Source organism: Microtus pennsylvanicus, chromosome X, assembly GCF_037038515.1.
Source record: "Microtus pennsylvanicus isolate mMicPen1 chromosome X, mMicPen1.hap1, whole genome shotgun sequence".
NCBI classification, from domain to species: domain Eukaryota; kingdom Metazoa; phylum Chordata; class Mammalia; order Rodentia; family Cricetidae; genus Microtus; species Microtus pennsylvanicus.
Window position 1 is genome coordinate 36,566,978 of NC_134601.1, and position 21,286 is coordinate 36,588,263.

The window sequence follows — 21,286 nt, forward strand, 5'->3', positions numbered from 1 at the left end:
AGTTCAGGACTTCCATTAATTTAAAGGAGTTTTCTAATTCTTTCTCAAGAAACTCCTGAGAGACATGCTCGAGAGTTCTGAACTTAATGTTTCTCTCATTTTTAGCTACATAGTGTTGTCATGATATCAGAAAATATAGCAGGATTCTTGGGAAGATGATTGTTTATATTTTCTGAAGAGGAGTAGGGCAAGAGCGTTGCAAGTGCCTACTTGCCCACTTGATAAAAAGAAAAGGACTCTCACTCCTGAAAATGAATAGTTAATGCTAGTGATGCTTTAGCTACCTGGGAAAAATGGAGGAGGAGGAATTCTAGCACATTCCAAGATATTTTTAATATTGTTTAACATATACTATGTCCAAAGAACTATATCCCTTTTAGAGATTACAAATATGCAATATGACTCAAGCAGTCAAGAAGTTCACAGAAGGGGAATAGAAACAAGGCTATGTAGCTATAGGACTTAAAATGGATAGCTTTGGGTTATGAAAATAAATCTTAGATGGAATCATGAATTAGACATAATAACATTATTTGGTCTTTTACTGTGTCACTTGGAATGGACATTAAAACTCTCTTCATTTGGAATCCTCGCCAGAACGAAAGACTTTCAAAGAATTGTTTGGAAGAATTATTTAAAATTTCGAGAGTGAAATGTGCTGGAGACAAGGATGTCCAAATAGAAATGATGGCGCACGTTGGTTGCATTTTCGATAAATTTGAGAGAGCAAAGTGTAATGGTGAATGCAGTAATAGCTAGCCTTCATTGCTCACTTAATTCGCGAGGCTCTACTCAAAGGCATTTATGAACACTAACCAATTTAAATTTTGAAATTAAACATATGAAGTAAGTGTTACTTTTACTTTCATTTTTAAAATAAGAGCACAGAGGTGAATGAATGTTAAATTAATTTTTGAAAATCATCACAAGAAGTGCCATAGACCAGATATGGACTGGTAGTCTGACTCAGAAACCACTCCAAGGTTTTGAACACTTTAATATTTTGAATTTAAATTCACCAGGCCATCCACTTTCAACTATAATGATGGATAATCTATAGCTCCTACCTTGAACTTTTAATATTTTATAGACGCAAGGTCATCTTCAAAGCCAGGCTCTCCCTCTCACCTCTCAACTTGCTGGGACTAAGGAGTAATTCATCTTAGTATAGGAAATAATGAGTTTCAATATGACATTTCCATACACACATATCATTGTAGTTTGTTCATGCTCTTTTGTACTCTTTCCTTTTTTTTCTCCTAGTTCCCCTTCTCTCCCTAAATAGTTACTCTTCCTCTTTCATATCTTGTATGTGTGTGTGTGTAGTGCCACAAAAGAAACAGGGGCTCCCCCGTCTCTCTGTAACAGGCTGGCTCAGATTCCCTTGCAGCGATTCCCAGAAGTCCTGCAGATACATCATGTGACAGTTCTATTGTCAGTGCTTTGAGGAACCTGCACTGTGATTTTCCATAGTGGCTGGATTGACATCTTCACCAGGTTTCATTTTTTCACATTCTTGCCAGCATGTGATGCCACTGCTTTGTCTTTGGTGGCCATATGGACTGCAGTGAGATGGAATCTGAATGTAGTTTGACCTTGCAGACCTGCTGCTGTCTAAGAATGTTGAACACTTTTCCTACCTTTTTCAGCCATATTTGCCTTTCTTCTTCTAAGAATCGTTTGTTTAGCTCATTGGTCAATGTATTGATCGGATAATTTGGATATTGATATTGGAGTTTTTCCTATATTATGTATATTAATTCAGTGTCAGGTATAGAGCTAGCAAGAAATTCATTCTTTCTGTTTGTGGCGTCTCCACTCTGTTGCCTATTCCCTTTGCTGTGCAGCTCTACAGTTTTAGAAAACCCAATCTGTAAGTTGTGCCTCCTGAGTACTTGGAGCTCTTGTCAAAATGTCCTTTCCATGCCTCGCCTCTATCATGACGTGTTCTCCCCATTTCAGGCCAGCAGTTTCAAAATTGAAAGCCTTCCATTAAGGTCATTATGGCAAACCTAATTGACTTCTGTACAAGGCGAGAGATAATGACTTAGATTAATTCTTCTTCAGGAGAACATACAGTTTTCTCAGCACCATTTGGTGAAAAAATGGTGCTTTCTGTGGTGTGAGCTTTTGGCACCTTTGTCAAAAGTTAAGTCAAATGACCATCTGTGATTCCAGGACTTGGGAGATAGTGGCAGGAGGATCAGTAGTTCAAGGCAAGACCATCCTGGGCTGCAAGGGATCCTGTCTCAGACACACATGCCAACCTGTACCTGTGTGGATTTACTCTGAGTCTCTTTTCTATTCCTTTGTCTTTGTCTCTGTTTTGGTGCTGGTAGCATGCTGTTTTTGTCTCTATAGTTCTGTAGTGTAACAAATTAGGGCGTTGCCATGCTTAGGATAGCTTTAGTTATGTGTGATGTTTTGTGTCTCTGTGTGAATTTTGGAAGATCTTTAGGAATTCTGAGAAGAATAACATTTTAGTTTTGATTGGGATTGCACTGAATCTGTCAATTGCTTTTGGTAAGATCACCATTTTCACAATATTAATTTTGCTAATTCATATCAGAAAGTCATTCTTCAAATTGTTTCTTTGGTCTATTAAATCTTTTATTATTTATGAAAATATATTTTATGAGCTTTGGTGTGAAGGTGTCAGATCCTCTGGAACTGGACAGTTGTGAACTGCCATATGGGTGCTGGGAATTGAAGCCAGACCCTCTGGAAGAGCCGCCAGTGCTCTATTGCCAAGCCATCTCTCCAGTCCAACTGTTTTACATTTTTACTTTTGTATTTGTTTGTTTTTTATTGCTTTATAAATAATATCATTCAAAATTTCCACTTCCTCCCATCCTCCCACTCCACTACTCACCCTCTCCCCTCCCCCTCCTACAACAATTGCTAATTGTTGTTTTACATTTTTAATTGTAGGGCTAGAGAGATGGCTGAGCAGGTAATGGCATATGCTCCTAAGTCTGAAAAGCACCATTCAGTTCCTGGGAGCTATTTGGTTGAAATTTTTCTCAGACCTCTACACACCCACAGTGGTAAGTGAATGTGTATACACACACAAAGAAAGAAGTGAATGTGTACACACACACACACAAAGAAAGAAGTGGAAAATACAATAAAATTTTAATTGCACGTGTCTTCTTTTTGTTTTTTCAAGACAGGGTTTCTATGTGTAGCTTTGGAGTCTGTCCTATAACTCGTTCTGTAGAGGAGGCTGACCTCAATCTCAAAGAGATCTGCCTGCCTCTGCCTCCAAGAGTGCTGGGATTAAAAGCATGTGCCACCACCATGCAGCTTCATTATAATTTCAGGTGCTTTTAACAAACTTTTAGCTTAAAAGTTAGGTTTATTCCTAGGCAGTTAATTTTTGACTTATTTTGGTTGTCTAATTATGTATAATTATGTGTTTTTGTGTATAGCTGTGTGTATGCGAGTGCGCTCAATGGACAGAAGATAGCACTGAATCTCGGGGAACTTGAAATGGAGGAAATTGTCAGCTACCCAAACTCTAGTTCTCTGGAAGAGAAGCATGGTCTCTTATCAGTAGGCCATCTCTCTAGTCCAGTCTCCTAGGTATTCCTATTTTTGCAATTGCTAAAGGAATTGTTTTATTTCTCTCTCAGTAAGCTCAGTATTTATAAAGAGAAAAATCTAATTCTATAGGTTTACTTGGTATTCTGCTACTGTGCTGAAAATTCTTATGAGATCTAGTACTCCTTTGGATCTTTCAAGTACAGTATCTGAGAGGTAATTTGACTACTTCTGTTTTCTTTTGGCTTCTGTCTCTTGTCTTATTGCTTTGACTAAGATTTCAGCACTGCAATGAATAAGAGTGAAGAAAGTGGACTTTTTACCTTTTTCAAAATGAAATGCTTTCAGTTTCCTCCCATTTAGTACAATGCTGGTGACAAGGTTAACGTACATGGTCTTCATTATGTTTCTGTGGTTGATCTTTATTGCCACCATAAGTGAATTTGGGCCAGTCGAGTAGCACATTTCTAGAGAGACAGCTCTCAGGGAATACACCTGGGGAATGTTGGCGGCACCAGTCAATGGGCTGGGCTCCCAGAGTGAGCAAAGAGGACAAAAGGAAAAAGCAAACTAAGCAGAGCCTCATCATTCTCTGCCTCGTCACCACTGGCACATTATAAAGAGCTGTCTCAACAGTCTGCCACAAGAATTGGAGCCACTGTCACTGCCATGCTATCACAATATGACTGGCTGTATTCTCTCCAAAGCCTGCACAAAATATGCCATTGTCTTCTGAAGGTACTTTGGTCTGGTATTTTGTCAGGAAAATGAGAAATGAAATAAGTCCAGAACCTTGGTACCAGGGTGGGAATCATTATTGTTATAAATGGGACGTTGCAGTCCATGGGCCTTAGGAATAAGGTCACGGGAGGAATGTAGAAGAGTTCCGAGTTGTTGACTAGAGAAATCCTCAAACACTGTACGTAAAGCTTAATGGGTGGAACATGGGAAGACCAAAATGCCAATAGAAACCTAGACAGTGAAGTCTGTGCTCATGAGGTTCCAAAGGGGAACAAGGGTTCTACTGGGCACTGGGTTAGATACCATTTGTCTTATATCCTCTCAGAGAATCTGGCTGCATTCTATCTATACCCTGAGGAGCTGCAGGGACCTGAAATCAGAAGTGATGGAATAAGTCTGGCATAGGAAATCTCAACACATCATACTAATTCCTCTGATCAACTAATTTTTAAATCACATTTGTGTGTTGATGGGCAAGGCCGATCAAAGTTGGAATTAACCAAACCAACTTAAAATAATATTCAACTTTAATAAACAGAAGAAAGAAAACTTACAAAACCAGGGTTCCAGCGATTCAGGAGAGCAGGAACACAAAGAGAGCGAGGTAGAGCACATGGATGTTTTTATTGGCTATCTGTGGCCCCAGGAGACACCCTAAGCCGCATGTGATTGGCTGAAGTCCCCCATCATCTCCCCCTTTCTCTAAACAAGATCGAACTAAACCCAATACAACTATATACAGTAGGAAAAGATACCAAATATAAAATTACAAACAACAAACAATATTAAGCAAGAAACATATAACAAAAGTTTTGCTAAGCATTCTATTTCAAGGATTTTAAATAATGTAGAGGGTAACCACAATTATCTAGCCTCTTACTGGCTAATTCTCACATCTTGATTTACCCATTTCTATTACTGAGTGTAGCACCATGATGTGGTAGCTTACCAGGAAGGATCTTAACCTGCATTCGTCTTGGAGAGGAGAGCTATAGCATCTGTCTCACTGCCTTATTCCTCCCAGCATTCTGTTCTGTCTTCCCCACCTACCTATGTTCTGACCTATCAGGCCAAGCAGTTTTCTTTATTAATTAACCAATGAAAGCAACAGATAAATAGAAGACCCACCTATATCAGTGTGTGATTTCTCTCTGGGTCTTCCATCATTGGAGTCTGCTAGGAGCAAAGAGTGGTGTGTTTAAATAGAGTTCTCTTGCCTTGGCTACCATTTATGAAACTGCTGATCCTGGACTAGCCAAGGGTCAGGCCTTCAACATGTCCATCTTCTTTGGGAGCGTCTCTTCTTTGTATAGTAACATCATCTACTACACACACTCTGCTTTCCAAGCCTTAGGGCTATGCAGGTGCTCCCATGTTCCACCTTCTCCACCGTTTATGTTTCAGGCTTTGCCTACTTACCAAGATGATCAGAGGCCCCTGAACACTTTGAAGAGTGGGGAAGAGGATCAAAGAGAGGACTGAGATCTGAGCAGGAGGCTCAGGCTCTGTGTTTTCATAAGTCACTCCTCTGTGAACGTGTTGTGGGAAGAAGGGGGCTGTGGAAATCAAGCGTTCCAATGGGTCTGAGTTTCTGTTTTCCATCCAGCCGGTTGTGAAATGCATGGCAGAAAGGTACCTCTAGAAGTCAAACTTCCTGCCGACCTCGGGTGACAGTAACAGTTCCTTACACTTACATGGAGAGCTGGGCTAGAAACCACCATTCCCTTAGCACCCTAATCAGATGCCAACCTGAAAGGATCAGCATGTCCATATCTGCTTCCCCTTTCTCTGTAATATTGCCTACAGCTATCTTCCACTCAAGGGCTGTATCAGGCTGTTCTCAGGCTCTCTGACGTAACCCTAGTCCTCATGACACCAGAGTAACGAAGGTCAAACACTTGGTTCCTTCTCATGATGGCACCTAGCCACTGTGATTGGGGAAGGGCACAATGAACATCCTGTGTGATGCCAACCTATCATGAAGCAGTCACTATCTCACTAAATTCCCCAGCGTGATGCGAGCCTTGCAAGAACAGTGGATTTGTCCTACGAGTAGGACTACCAGTCACTCTTCCCCAGGCCCACCTGGTACGCTTTGGCTGAATCATCTGCTTTCTGAATAGGACTTCTTGAGTCCTGTGGAGTAGCTGAGAAAGGGGACCCGAAATACATTTAATAGGTGTATGTGGGGTGACTTTAAGAAAAGTTATCTTGAGTGGATTTCTGTCACTGCTAGGTAACAATGGGGAAGATAATGGTTGCTGGAGCTACGTCTCAGAATGGGCAGGCGCTGGGCTAGAGGCAGGTCTCTCCCAGGCATTCTGAGGCGGGCTAGAGAGCAGGAGGCAGGCACTCGGCAGAGTTTAGGCGGCCTCTGGGGCAGCAGAGGCCGCAGAGCCCAGCCATTCCCCTCCTGGCGGGATCACCGAAGCCTATTGAAGAAAACTGAAGGTCCAGTTGATTGGATTTCAGTAGTATGTCATAACAGACAGATAATCGTCCACTTGTTCATCAAGATGGAAAACTCAGATTCTAGCGATCAAGTAAATGACCAATCTGCAGCACAGCGCAGAAGGCTAGTGGATCGCTTGGATGGGGAAGAAGCTTTCCATCGACTTGTAAATAATCTGAGTGGGGAAGACTATCGACTTCTGAGAGACAACTATTTGCCAGGCACCCCAGGTGAAAGTACTGGGGAGGAGCTGTTCAGAAGACTACAGCAAATTAAAGAGGGGCCGCCGCAGCTGCTGCTGACGCAGAGCTCAGAAGAAAATGGAGACTCTTCAGATGACGAGTCCAATGGTGACTCCGTAATAGATTGGCTTAGCTCTGTCAGACAGACTGGCAATACAAGAAGTGGTCAGAGAGGAAAGCAGTCCGGGAGGGCAGTGAGCCACACTAATCCAAACAGTGGTGATTTCAGATTCAGTTTAGAGACAAATGTTAACCGTAATAATGGAAGCCAAACCTCAGAGAATGAAAACGAACCATCCGCTACACGTCTTAGTGTAGAAAACATGGATCGCAGCCTACAAAGGCAAGTGGAAAATTCAGCATCTGACACATCATCTGCCAGAACACCTAGGTCACAACACAGTTCTGCTGAAGCATTAACAGATGTGCCATCCACCAGAGGTCGGAGGAGGGCAAGAAGCCCGAAACCAGAACACCAGCGAAGAACCAGAGCCAGAGCTCAAAGAAGTAGGTCTTCTCTGCGCCCAGCAAATGAAATTCCACGAAGATCTCATCATAGCATCTCATCTCAGACTTTTGAGCAGCCTTTGGTAAACGAGATCGAGGGAAGTTCTAGAGCCCCTCACCATGGGACTTTGAGACACCAGACAACTGGACCGGATTTGCTAGGTAGAGGTCGTTTTGTGGCTTCTGGGTCTAGAAATTCTGCCTCTCATGGGACAAGCTCTTCAGACACAGATACCAATGGTGAAGCGGCAGGATCTGGTCAAAGACCTCCAACCAGAGACCTTCAAGTCAGAAGAGTTCTGCTGGCAGAAGCCCGGCAGAGAGATGGCATAGCTAGCAGAACTCGGTCAAGGTCTCAGATCCCAAACAACACGGTCACTTATGAAAGTGACCCTGGAGGTTTGATAGGCACCTTTACACTTTCTGAACGTGCAGCTGGGAGAAGCTATGTGAGTACTCCCAGGTTTTCCACTCTTACAATCTCCAATAGTGGATCATGGGAAACTACATCTCTTCAGATTCAAACCAGGTTAAGGCAGAGAACAACAGCTTTTGGTGAGCTTCCATGGAGTGGAAGAGGGAGCTCAGGTGGTACCAACTCTGCTTCCGTCTCCAGCTACAACCCTGGCTCCAGTTCCATTGATGAATATTCAGAAAGTATCTCACAGATGTTTGAAGAAGGTATTGAAGCAACCCGACTTTACCCCTTTAATGACAACCACCTAAGTAGAGGACCCACCAATGTCCAGATTAATAACTTGGCAACGAGAAGTTTTGGTGAAAACGATGCATTGAAGACATGTACTATTTGCATCACTGAATATACAGAAGGCGACAAACTTCGCGTGCTACCTTGCTCCCATGAGTACCATGTCCACTGCATCGACTGCTGGTTATGGGAGAATAACAGCTGCCCCATTTGTCGCAGGGTCATCTTCTCTTCCTGGAACAGACAAAGGGTTGTGTAATGAGAACAGAACAGAACTCTTGAAGCTATGTTGCTGGAATAGTGACTAGCAAGTGGAAATCGCTTCCTTTACCTCACGGTGCTTAAATATAAAATCACAACCTGAATCGAGTCGTTGCTTTCTGAGGGAATTGTGTTATTTCTCTAGTTTCTCTTTTAGGATAAAAAGAATATTTCAGACGTGACGTTTTAGAACTTCAGTGTTTGATTTTAGTACTAGATAATTGCTAACCTGTTACTGATAATTACCCATGTACACTTGTCATTTTCCCTTTCTTACCATAAGGTCTGCCTTAGCAGGGGCTCCTTTATCATGTTGAGCTCTTTTTAGGTTTGCAAGGCCATAAGAGGGGCATGAAGAAAATTCCCACTCAAGACTAAGTTCCATTATGTGTTTAGTAAGGGATTAATTAAAACTATACCATTCCCAGTTATTGACACAAATTCAGTCACATTTTCTGAGTATTGTTTGTTCACCTTCCAGATTAGGGGATGATGGATATACCAGTGTAAATAACACTAAACAGTTAGGATCTTCTAAGTGTATTAACTGTCCTAAGGCCATCACTGTGGCACACAATCGAGTGAACATAGAGTTTCATTGAGATATTTATCTTGTGGAAATATTAAAAAGCCTATGCTTGTGTAAGTGAAAAAAATCACATTCGTTTGTTTCAAAAGGTAAAGCTATTTTGTAGAGGCTCAGTGCTTTCCCAATGCACTATTGTATTAACACACACAACATTGTAAAGTACCGTGCTTAGAAATGAGAACTGCTTTTTGTGAGCTGGCATAGTAAAGCAAACACACTAAACAAAGTGCCAAGCTGCTTTTGTAAGTGTATGGGTGATGAGAGCAGAACATATCTCTATTAAATGTATTTGAGAACAGCTACTGTGACATGGAAAGAAAGGACCATGTAGAATCAAACTGCGCTAAATCCCAATGGAAATCAAGGATTTTAACCTGGATTTAGGCAGAAAGTCATAGAGGGTGAGAACACTGTTCTGGAGAATGGAACATTTTCATGATGACAGTGGTATAGGCATGAACTGGTTTCCTACAGTGACAGCCACAGCAGCTTGACCCAGTATTCGACTTGAATAGATGAAGCAGAAGATCAACAAATGTGGCAGAGCTGTTTTTGGTTTAAAACACAAACCGCTACCACCTAGCACAAGTTAAATTGATGTTTTTACAATCTGCTTCTCAAAAAGAGAAGGTGGAGGAAAGAGACTTCTAAACCAATTTTAAAGTAGGGATTTCAGTTGGTACAGATGGGTGTGCTTTTGGAAAAGTCTCGGATTTGCTTGTTTTCGAGATTCATCATCTATGGTAATAGTGCACGCTTGTCAATATTTCATTGCTGTACCTAGCAGATCCAACATGCCACTTTTGAAAGACATATTCATAAACTAAGATATTATCTTTTATTGACAGTGAGGCATGTTGGGTTATTTGAAATTCAAATTCTAATTGTGTTGCCCATATGTGAAGATGAGATGGCTGGCTCACATCTATGGACACACACTTTATTGTTCTTTTTTAGTGGTAAGACTAGAATGTGATAACCCCAGTACTCTTGCCTGGTTTTTCTTTTAAGACTAATTGGGGTTAAAATTAGCTTTGTTGGTTCCCTGGAGAAAGCTACCAGGCCAGAAGAGAAAATGGATTGAGCAGCCATATCCCTGGCCTTTCACCAAATAAGCTAACTACCAAGACTAGCCCGGCATTCTAGAAACTGCTTTACCCAAATCTGATTACTTTCACTGATACCACCTTAGCAGTACAGATTATTTCAAAGTTCATTCTTACATGTTTTCCTCTGGCTAAGTGTCAAGGGAATGAAATTGTAAATTAGGTAGTTGTTTACAAAGAATATGTACTGCTCTTGCAAGGAAATAATGTCCAAACAAAGCTTCAACTATTTTTTTTAATATAAGCAGATTTCACTATTTGTGGCTCTTATGTAGTACATTTTTTATCTTTTTAAAAGAATTATCCAGGTAAAAGTCAGGATTCCTTTATATTTGTGAGCCATTGTAACTTGGATAAAAAGAGTTTCTGTGCTGCACGCTCAGTCTCAAAATTAAACTGCTGAATGTGGCTCCAATGTGGACTTGCTGTGTGCCTGGAACTGTGCTCAGCTCAGGGGCACCAATGGATCTGAGGCAAGAGCAGCCACTCCGTGCTGAACTGTACTGACCTCAGGCAAGAACTGCCGTAATTACCATAATAACAGCGCAGTTAAGGTTTAGACTTGGCAGTAAACAGGCAGTACCATATTACCTGTACATGGTGCAACTTAAGTTTTTAAGAACTGCTTAACATTTTTTTTATTTTTTTATTATTATTTATTTATTTATTTATTAGGGATTTCTGCCTCCTCCCCGCAACCGCCTCCCATTTCCCTCCCCCTCCCCCAATCAAGTCACCCTCCCTCATCTGCTCTAAGAGCAATAAGGGTTCCCTGACCTGTGGGAAGCCCAAGGACCGCCCACCTCTATCCACCCACTCACTGCTTAACATTTTAAGAAATGCTCCTGGATAGTAAAAAAAGATGTTACAGATTCACAATAAAACAGATTCAGACATAAAAGACCACACTGTTGGATAAATGTACGTAGGCGTGAGAGAGAGAAGAAAAAGAATATAGAGAATAAAGTTAATGGTTTAAAAAAAAGGTAAAGTCTTTAAAGAGGCAGAGTACAGATAGTTATAGATTAAGAGAAATAAAGAAAAATAAGCCACATAAAAATGGAAAATTCACAGAGAGTCTGGATTATGTACATTGTGTTTTCTTTAAAATTTTTGACTATGAAGGAGCTAAGTACAGAGAGACATTTCATTATATGGGCTGCTAAGCTGAACATGCACATATGTTTTAAGGGTATTACGATTTCAAAATTTGGGTCTAAGGATATGATGCTTTGGAGAGGGTCTTCTTTTGTTTTCACAGAGGACCAGACCCTGTGGATTGCATCTATCCCGATATGGTATGATAGACCACGACCTCCGGAAAAGTTCCTGTGAACATCCTCAATAAATTACTTCACTCAACTGCCAACTGAAATAAACCTGGCACACAGGTTACACCCTAAATGATCTGATTAACAGAGCCCCCATTCAGCAGGAAGCAGTTTGGAGAGAAAAAACTGTGCCCATGTTCCCAAAATATTGTTTATAAATGTTCTTTTACATTTAAAGGGGGAAATGATATAGGTATGAATAATTTGCATTGATGTGGATTTTAAGGTCAATTTTGTTATATGTATTTCTGATCTTGAATAAGGTGTTGTGATTGTGTAGTTCATTTTTAAAATGTAATGTATAATTAGGAAATATAGGTTGTTGATGGATAATCATAAATAATAGTCAAGTTTGTAGTCATGTTACTTAGATTTTCTACAAATATAGAGATATATTTCAGATAGGCATTCTTCATATCTCTCAAAGGCTGCAGAATATGGCATTTAAAATATTTTAATAACTTAGGACTTTTCATGACAATGAGACATGTCTGCTCCTGGCAGCACCAATCTACGTCCTGAGGAAGATGGGCATCGAAGAGGATCCTTATGGAGTTTGATAGCCATTTGGGCAAGAAACTGTTCTTGCCTGGACTATTGCATAAACTGGAAACAGAGAACCCGCAGAGAGAGGACTACTGAACTTGCCTAAAGGTGAGACGGTCTTTCGGGGTTCCTGACTCATGAAAGAGTCTGCGAGACATTCTGCAGGACACAGCAGAAAGTGACAGAACTGTCTTTGGAATTTTCTGCTTCATGGAAATGTCTGCTGGATACTATGGGCCTGAAGGCTAAAGATGGATGCCCCAACGGTACAAAAGAACTTTGGGTGATTGTCCAGGCAGTGAGATGTCTCTGTCATTTCTAGAGTTTTGGACTTCTTGTTTACTTAGGTATTATTATATCCTTCTGGAGTCTTTGATGGAGTTGAAGAATGAATAGATAGTTATAGTTTTCCTTAGTTATAATAAAAGATAAAATAGATATAAATATTGTAACTGTGATTCTTGCTTAATAACTGCTTTGTTATATGTAATTTTGCTATGTTAAAGTTAAAGCCTTCCTTTTTTTTTTAAACAGAAAAGGGGGAAGTGATGTGGGAGTGTCATATATCAATTTGTTGATTTCATTGGTTAAGTAATCAACAAACTGCTTGGGCTCATAGCATAGAACATAGGTGGGTGGAGTAAATAGAACAGAATGCTGGGAGGAAGAGGAAGTGAGGTAAGACGCCTCAGACAGAGACACCATGCTCCTGGCTGCTGGGCGGACGCGGGGATAGCTCTGCTCTCTGAGGCACATGCGATGAAGCTCTGACCCAGGATGGACGTAGGCTAGAATCTTCCCGGTAAGCGCACCTAGCTGTGCTACATAGAATATTAGAAATGGGCTAGTCCAGGTGCGAGAGTTAGCATAGAAGAGGCTAGATAGAAATGGGCCAAGCAATGTTTAAAAGAATACAGTTTCCGTGTAATTATTTCGGGTGAAGCTAGCCATGGGGGTGGCCGGGTGCCAGGGATGCAGCCCCGCCACTCTTATTTCAACACCTCCTTGTCACCTTTCTATGGTTTTCAGATCTGCAGTCTAGTCCTGATTAATAAAAACAAATCCATTTTCCTCTTGGTAAAAATGTTCCATTTTAGGGGTGTTCATTTTCTTTTCTTTTTTTTTGAAAAAAATTTCTGCCTCCTCCCAGCATCCCATTTCCTTCCCCCTACTCCCCCTCCTCTCCCCCTCCCCCCACTCCTCTCCTTCTCCCTCTCCAGTCTGAAGAACAGTCAGGGTTCCCAGCCCTGTGGAAAGTCCAATGTCCTCCCCCATCCATCCTGGTCTAGGAAGGTGAACATCCAAACTGGCTAGGCTCCCACAAAGCCAGAATATGAAGTAGGATCAAAACCCCATGCCATTGTCCTTAGCTTCTCAGCAGCCCTCATTGTCCACAATATTCAGAGAGTCCGGTTTTATCCCATGCTTTTTCAGTCTCAGTCCAGCTGGCCTTGGTGAGCTCCCAATAGATAAGCCCCACTGACTCCGTGAGTGGGTGCACCCCTGGTGGTCCTGACTTCTTTGCGCATGTTCTCCCTCCTTCTGCTCCTCATTGGGACATTGGGAGCTCAGTCTGGTGCTCCATTGTGGGTCTCTGTCTCTATCTCCATCCATTGCCAGATGAAGGTTCTATGGTGATAAGCAAGATATTCATCAGTATGGCTATAGGATAGGGTCATTTCAGGTTCCCTATCCTCAGCTGCCCCAGGAACTAACTGGGGACATCGCCTTGGGCACCTGGGAGGCCCTCTAGGTCCAAGTCTCTTGCCAACCCTAAGATGGCTCCCTTAATTAAGATATGTGCTTCCCTGCTCCCCTATCCAACCTTCCTTTATCCCAATCATCCCGTTTCCCCAAATTCCCCATATCCTCCCCTTCTACTTTTCTCTCCCCATCTCCCCTTACCCCTCCCATCCCAACCCCAAGATACAAATTTTTTGCCCGGCAATCTTGTCTACTTCTCATAACCAGGAATATGTTTTTCTTTGGGTTCACCTTCTTATTTAGCTTCTTTAGGATATAAATTATAGACTCAATGACCTTTATTTATGGCTAGAAACCAATAATGAGTGAGTACATCCCATGTTCATCTTTTTGGATCTGTGTTACCTCACTCAGGATAGTGTTTTCTATTTCCATCCATTTGCATGCAAAATTCGAGAAGTCATTGTTTTTTTCACCACTGAGTAGTACTCTAATGTGTATATATTCCACACTTTCTTCATCCATTCTTCCATTGAAGGGCATCTAGGTTGTTTCCAGGTTCTAGCTATTACAAATAATGCTGCTATGAACATAGTTGAACAAATGCCCTTGTCATATGATCGGGCATCTCTTGGGTATATTCCCAAGAGTGGCATTGCTGGATCCAGAAGTAGGTTGATCCCGAATTTCCTGAGAAACCGCCACACTGATTTCCAAAGTGGTTGCACAAGTTTGCATTCCCACCAGTAATGGATGAGGGTTCCCCTTACTCCACAGCCTTTCCAGCAAAGGCTATCATTGGTGTTTTTGATTTTAGCCATTCTGACAGGTGTAAGATGATATCTCAAAGTTGTTTTGATTTGCATTTCCCTAATCGCTAAGAAGGTTGAGCATGACCTTAAGTGTCTTTTGGCCATTTGAACTTCTTCTGTTGAGAATTCTCTGTTCAGATCAGTGCCCCATTTTTTAATTGGGTTAATTAGCATTTTAAAGTCTAGTTTCTTGAGTTCTTTATTTATTTTGGGGAGATTAGACCTTTGTCTGTAGCAGGGTTGGTGAAGATCTTCTCCCAGTCAGTAGGTTGCCTTTTTGTCTTAGTGACAGTGTCCTTTGCTTTACAGAAGCTTCTCAGTTTCAGTAGGTCTCATTTATTCAATGTTGCCCTTAATGTCTGTGCTGCTGGGGTTATACCTAGGAAGCGATTGTCTGTGCCCATCTGTTGTAGGGTACTTCCCACTTTCTTTTCTATCAAGTTCAGTATGTTCAGATTGATATTGAGGTCTTTGATCCATTTGGACTTGAGTTTTGTTCATGGTGATAGGTACGGGTCTATTTTCATTCTTCTCCATGTTGACATCCAGTTGTGCCAGCACCATTTGTCGAAGATGCTTTCTTTCTTATGTTGTATACTTTTAGCTACTTTATTGAAAATGGGGTGTTCATAGGTTTGTGGGTTAAAATCCGGGTCTTCTATACGATTCCATTTGTCGACTTTTCTGTTTTTATGTCAATACCACACTGTTTTGATTACTATAGCTCTGTAATAGAGTTTGAAGTCAGGGATGGTAATGACTCCAGAAGTTCCTTTATTGTTTAAGATTGTTTTGGCTATCCTGGGTTTTTGTTTTTCCATATAAAGTTGATTATTGTCCTCTCAAGATCTATGAAGAATTTTGATGGGACCTTGATGGGGATTGCATTGAATCTATAAATTGCCTTTGGTAGAATTGCCATTTTTACTATGATGATCCTCCCTATCCAAGAGCAAGGGAGATCTTACGATTTTCTGGTATCCTTTTCAATTTCTTTCTTCAATGCCTTAAAGTTCTTGTCAAATAGATCTTTCACTTTCTTGGTTAGAGTTACCCCAAGATATTTTATGCTGTTTGTGGCTATTGTGAAAGGTGAAGCTTCTCTGATTTCCCTCTCTGCTTCCATATCCTTTGTGTATAGGAGGGCAACTGATTTTTTGGAGTTGATCTTGTATCCGGCCACATTACTAAAGGTGTTTATCACCTGTAGGAGTTTTTTGCTGGAGTTTTTGGGGTCGCTTATGTACACTATCATATCATCTGCAAATAACGAAAGTTTAACTTCTTCCTTTCCAATTCGAATCCCCTTGATCCCCTTATGTTGTCTTATTGCTATTGTTAAAACTTCAAGCACTATATTGAAGACGTATGGAGAGAGTGGACAGCCTTGTTGTGTTCTTGATTATAGTGTAATGGCTTTGAGTTTCTCTCCATTTAGTTTGATGTTAGCTGTCAGTTTGCTGGAAATAGCTTTTATTATATTTAGGTATGACCCTTATGTCCCTAATCTCTCCAATACTTTTATCATAAAGGGATGTTGAATTTTGTCAAATGCTTTTTCAGCATCTAATGAAATGATCATATGGTTTTTTTTTTCTTTCAGTTTATTTATATGATGGATTACATTGATAGATTTTTGTATGTTGAACCAGCCCTGCATCTCTGGGATGAAACCTACTTGATCATAATGGATAATTTTTCTAATGTGTTCTTGGATACAGTTTGCCAGTATTTTGTTGAGGATTTTTGCGTGGATATTCATGAGTGAGATTGGCCTGTAATTCTCTTTCTTGGTTGAGTCTTTGTGTGGTTTTGGTATCAGAGTGGCTGTAGCTTCATAAAAGAAATTTGGCAATGCCTCTTCTGTTTCTATATTGTGAAAAACATTAAGGAGTATAGGTATCAGGTCTTCTTGGAAGTTCTGGTAGAATTCCCCATTGAAACCATCTTGTTCTGGGATTTTTTTCGTAGGGAGGTTTTTGAAAACAGCTTCTAATTCTTCGTGACTAACAGGTCTGTTTAGATTGTTCACCTGGTCCTGGTTTAACTTTGGTACATGGTATTTATCTAAAAAAGTGTCTATTTCTGTAGTAATAAGGGCGGCGGGGCTGCGTCCCCAAACACCCCAGCCGCCTGCCCGGCTAGCTTATGCCCCGAAATAATTACACAGACACTGTATTCATTTAATCACTGCTTGGCCCTTAGCTCTAGCCCTTACTGGCTAATTCTGATATTACAATCAACCCATCTCTAATAATCTGTGAGCACCGGTCTAACCGGGAAGATTCTAGTTCCGAGCTTCATCGCGTGTGTCTGCCCAGGAGCCTGGAGCATGGCGTCTCTCCTAAGTCTGCTCCAGAGAGGAGAGCTTTGGAGTCTGACCTCACTTCCTCTTCCTCCCAGCGTTTTGTTCTGTTTACTCCTCCCACCTATCTCCTAACCAATGAGAGCCAAGCAGCTTCTTTTAATTTAACCAATGACCTTCCTCCATCATTTTCCCTTTTTCGGTTTAAACAAAAAAAAAGGCTTTAACTTTAACATAGCAAAATTACATATAACAAAACAGTTATCAAGTAAAAGTTACATCAGAAACATTTATACATATAACAAAATTGACCTTAAAATCATACCAATGCAAATTATTCATACCTATATCTTATCCCCCTTTAAATGTAAAAGAACTTATATACCATATTTGGGAACATGGGCACAGTTTTTTCTCTCCAAACTGCTTCCTGCTGAATGGGGGTGTCGTTAATTAGGTCTTTCATGGTATAACCTGTATGCTAGTTTCATCTCAGTTGACAGTTGAGCGAAGCAATTTTCTGAGGGTGTTCAGAGGAACCTTTTGGGAGGTCGTGGTCTATCATACCAAATCGGAATAGAAGAAATCCATAGAGTCTCATCCTCTGTGAAAACAAAAGAAGAATCTCTTTTCCAAAGTATCATATCCTTAGATCCAAATTCTGAAATCGTAATACCCTTATATCCATTCTGGTTTAGCTTGGCAGCCCATGTAATGAAATGTCTCTCTGTACTTAGCTCCTTCACAGTCAAAAATTTTAAAGAAAACACAATAATACAAAGAATCCAGACTCTCTGTGAATTTTCCATTTTTATGCACCTTATTTTTACTCTATCACTTTACTTTATTCTGTCTCTTTAAAGACTTTACCTTTTTTTTAAACCATTAACTTTATTCCCTATATTCTTTTTCTTCTCTCTCCCAAGCCTACGTACATTCATCCAACAGTGTGACTCATTTAGTGGTCTGAATCTGTCCTATTGTGAATCTGCAATTTTTTACTATCCAGGAGCACTTTTGATTTGCACCTTTAAATCACTAGGTGCTTAAGAATCTAAGCTGTGACATTCCTAGGTTAACTTTTTTGCTTTTTGAGCATATATCTTTGACCTGGAATAACCCTGTAGACCAGGCTGTCTTTGAACTCTCAGAGATCCGCCTGTCTCTGCCTCCCAGGCATTGGGATTAAAGGTGTTTGCTACACCTTGAACTCACAGAGATCTGTTTGTCTCTGCCTTCTAGGCACTGGGATTACCACACTTTGAAGTCACAGAGGTTTACTTTAAGAATTTTAACTTTTAGTCTGCATATATTTTTAACACACTTTAAACCATTTAGAAATTTTCTCTGTCTTTGAATCTCTCTTTACTGTATATCTCTCTTTTTCTGACCACATGAGTCTTTAATTTACCAAGCAATCTCAGTAGGACTAAAGGCGAGGCTTTGACGGCTGGATCCAGCCCATTCCTTAGCTTTCCAGCCTCACGGCGGATATACAGGCTGCAGCCATGTTTATAGCCACACCTCTATGGCGTTTCAAGGTCCCTGCCAGCCAGCAAGCTACAACAGACAACACTCAAGTCCTCTCTCAGTAGCCGGCCCTCCTGCCTCAAACAGTCAGAGTTTGCCCTGGCAGGATGGCCCAGAAAGCCAGCATTTTTAAACGGCGCAGCTTTTTTACTGCTACGGCTGAAAACCGAAAAGCATGTGTTCAGCTTTTCGTCAACACTGTTTAAGTGTTTTGTGGCAGGACCTCTTAATGAGCTGCAGGGATTTGCAGCTGAAGCTGAGTCAGGAAGCCTCTCTTATTTGAGAGCGCTTGCTTGCCTCTAGCAAGCAGAGCAGACCCAAGAAATTGCCATAAGAAACATGCTTTACTCTATTCTTTTCCAAGCTTTCTCAGGCTTTCTGTGGACTCAGTTAGTCACACGTCTGGGCGTCATTTGTAGTAATAAGGGCGGCGGGGCTGCGTCCCCAAACACCCCAGCCGCCTGCCCGGCTAGCTTATGCCCCGAAATAATTACACAGACACTGTATTCATTTAATCACTGCTTGGCCATTTGCTCTAGCCCTTACTGGCTAATTCTGATATTCCAATCAACCCATCTCTAACAATCTGTGAGCACCGGTCTTACCGGGAAGATTCTAGTTCAGAGCTTCATCGCGTGTGTCTGCCCAGGAGCCTGGAGCATGGCGTCTCTCCTACGTCTGCTCCAGAGAGGAGAGCTTTGGAGTCTGACCTCACTTCCTCTTCCTCCCAGCGTTTTGTTCTGTTTACTCCTCCCACCTATCTCCTAACCAATGAGAGCCAAGCAGCTTCTTTTAATTTATCCAATGACCTTCCTCCATCACATTTCTTTTACATTTTCCAGTTTTGTAGTATACAGGCTTTTGTAGTAAGATCTAATGATTCTCTGAATTTCCTCTGTGTCTGTGGTTATGTCCCCCTTTTCATTTCTGATCCTTTTAATTTGCATATTCTCTCTGTGCCATTTTATTAGTTTGGATAGGGGTTTATCAATCTTGTTGATTTTCTCCAGGAACCAGCTTATTGTTTCATTGATTCTTTGGATTGTTTTCTGTGTTTCTATTTTGTTGATTTCCGCCCTCAGTTTGATTATTTCCAGTCTTCTGCTCCTCCTAGGTGAGCCTGCTTCTTTTTTTTCTAGAGCTTTCAGGTGGGCTGTTAAGTCTCCAATGTGTGCTTTCTCTGTTTTCTTTCAGTGGGCACTTAGTGCTATGAACTTTCCTCTTAGGACTGATTTCATAGTGTCAAATAAGTTTGAGTATGTTGTCCCTTTATTTTCATTGAATTCAAGGAAGACTTTAATTTCTTTCTTTATTTCTTCAGCTTGTGCTCCAGGGTGTTCATTTTATATAGCTAAAAAATAGCTGAAGCATATTCTAAACATGAAGTTGCTGACAACAGGTACCTCCCTGAACTCCCCAAATCTATGTCTTGTTTGCAACGTACTGAAGCCAGAGTTAACTCAAGCAGGATGCTGGTTATAAATGCAGATGTTGAAGCTCTTTGGAGACACTAGAAATCGATCTTCCCATTCCTAGCCTTGAGTAGAATGCACATGTTTTGACATGCATGTGGACCCTTTTGCATAGCACTCCTATCTTTTGGTTTCTCTAGGAAGAATACAAGTATTTTTAGTGGGAGTTGCTTTTTCATTTTACCAAGTCCATGATTATTATATATTACTAGTGTTACAGATGTTAAAGAAATGGGAGGCAGTGGCGGGGAGAGCATCTTAACAAATTGGGCTGGCAAAACTGGATGTCAACCTGTAGAAGAATGAAAATAGATCCATATCTATCACCATGCATAAAACTCAAGTCCAAATGGATTAAAGACCTCAATATCAGTCTGAACACACTGAACCTGATAGAATAGAAAGTGGGAAGTACTCTACAACACATGGGCACAGACCACTTCTTACGTATAACCCCAGCAGCACAGACATTAAGGACCTCATTGAATAAATGGGACCTCCTGAGACTGAGAAGCTTCTGTAAAGCAAAGGACACTGTCGCTAAGACACAAAGGCAACCCACTAACTGGGAGAAGATCTTCACCAACCCTGCAACTGACAAAGGTCTGATCTCCAAAATATATAAAGAACTCAAGAAACTAGACCGTAAAAGGCTAATCAACCCAATTATAAAATGGGGCATTGAGCTGAACAGAGAATATTCAACAGAAGAACTTCAAATGGCCAAAAGACACTTAAGGTCATGCTCAACTTCCTTAGCAATCAGGGAAATGCAAATCAAGACAACTTTAAGATACCATCTTACACCTGTCAGAATGGCTAAAATCAAAAACACCAATGATAGCCTTTGTTGGAGAGGTTGTGGAGAAAGGGGTACACTCATCCATTGCTGGTGGGAATGCAAACTTGTGCAACCACTTTGGAAAGCAGTATGGCAGTTTCTCAGGAAATTCGGGATCAACCTACTTCTGGATCCAGCAATACCACTCTTGGGAATATACCCAAGAGAGGCCTTATCATACAACAAAGGTATATGCTCTACGATGTTCATAGCAGCATTGTTTGTGATAGCCAGAACCTGGAAACAACCTAGATGCCCTTCAATGGAAGAATGGATGAAGAAAGTATGGAATTTATACATATTAGAGTACTACTCAGCAATAAAAAACAAGGACTTCTTGAATTTTGCATGCAAATGGATGGAAATAGAAAACACTATCCTGAGTGAGGTAAGCCAGACCCAAAAAGAGGAACATGGGATGTACTCACTCATATTTGGTTTCTAGCCATAAACAAAGGACATTGAGCCTATAATTAGTGATCCTAGAGAAGCTAAATAAGGAGAACCCAAAGAAAAACATATAGGCATCCTCCTGAATATTAACCTTCATCAGGCGATGAAAGGCGACAGAGACAGAGACGCACATTGGAGCACA

The 21,286-nt window shown here is 41.0% G+C and overlaps 1 pseudogene; it reads left to right on the plus strand.

Moving 5' to 3' along the window:
• The first annotated feature begins 6,800 nt into the window (after window positions 1–6,800).
• On the plus strand, window positions 6,801–8,453 carry LOC142840165 (E3 ubiquitin-protein ligase RLIM pseudogene; annotated as a pseudogene).
• The last annotated feature ends 12,833 nt before the right edge of the window (window positions 8,454–21,286 follow it).